The sequence below is a fragment of the Echinops telfairi genome, unplaced genomic scaffold (genome assembly GCF_000313985.2).
Source record: "Echinops telfairi isolate 266 unplaced genomic scaffold, ASM31398v2 ScPeMD7_1;HRSCAF=3_1, whole genome shotgun sequence".
NCBI classification, from domain to species: domain Eukaryota; kingdom Metazoa; phylum Chordata; class Mammalia; order Afrosoricida; family Tenrecidae; genus Echinops; species Echinops telfairi.
This window is the reverse complement of record NW_022103897.1, coordinates 3,180,978-3,181,475: the sequence shown is the minus strand read 5'-3', so window position 1 is coordinate 3,181,475 and position 498 is coordinate 3,180,978.

The window sequence follows — 498 nt, the reverse complement described above, 5'->3', positions numbered from 1 at the left end:
GAAGAAATAAGCAGCACAAATTGGCAGATAATGCACCTTATTTCCATGTAGAAGCAGGTGCATTTTCCTTGGGATAAGTGGCGCCATGACACTGATCTGCTCTGACAGGCCAGCTGATCTAAAATTACTCAGCACACATTGCCACTGGCTGGGGAAGCTTCTCCCAAGAGCTTATTCCAAACTCCTCAATCCCCTGGGCGCTAATTAAAATTTACTGGATAATATTTGCAAAGCTCAATGGCCCTAGTTACAGCAATTATCAGTTACTAAATGTTAGTGCTGGAGATGTCACCCGATGATTGACATTTTTATTCCAGAGGATTTCCCCTCTCCCTTCCCTCCACTAACTCATTCCCTGCCCTTCTTTGAAACATGGAATGAGCTGAAAGGGCTTGATTGGCTTTAGAAGGAGAATAAAACCATCACCTACCCTTGTCATCATTCCTTTTCTCATTGGACCAATAGTCGCGGAGGGAAAGGGATTTTAAATATGGGCAC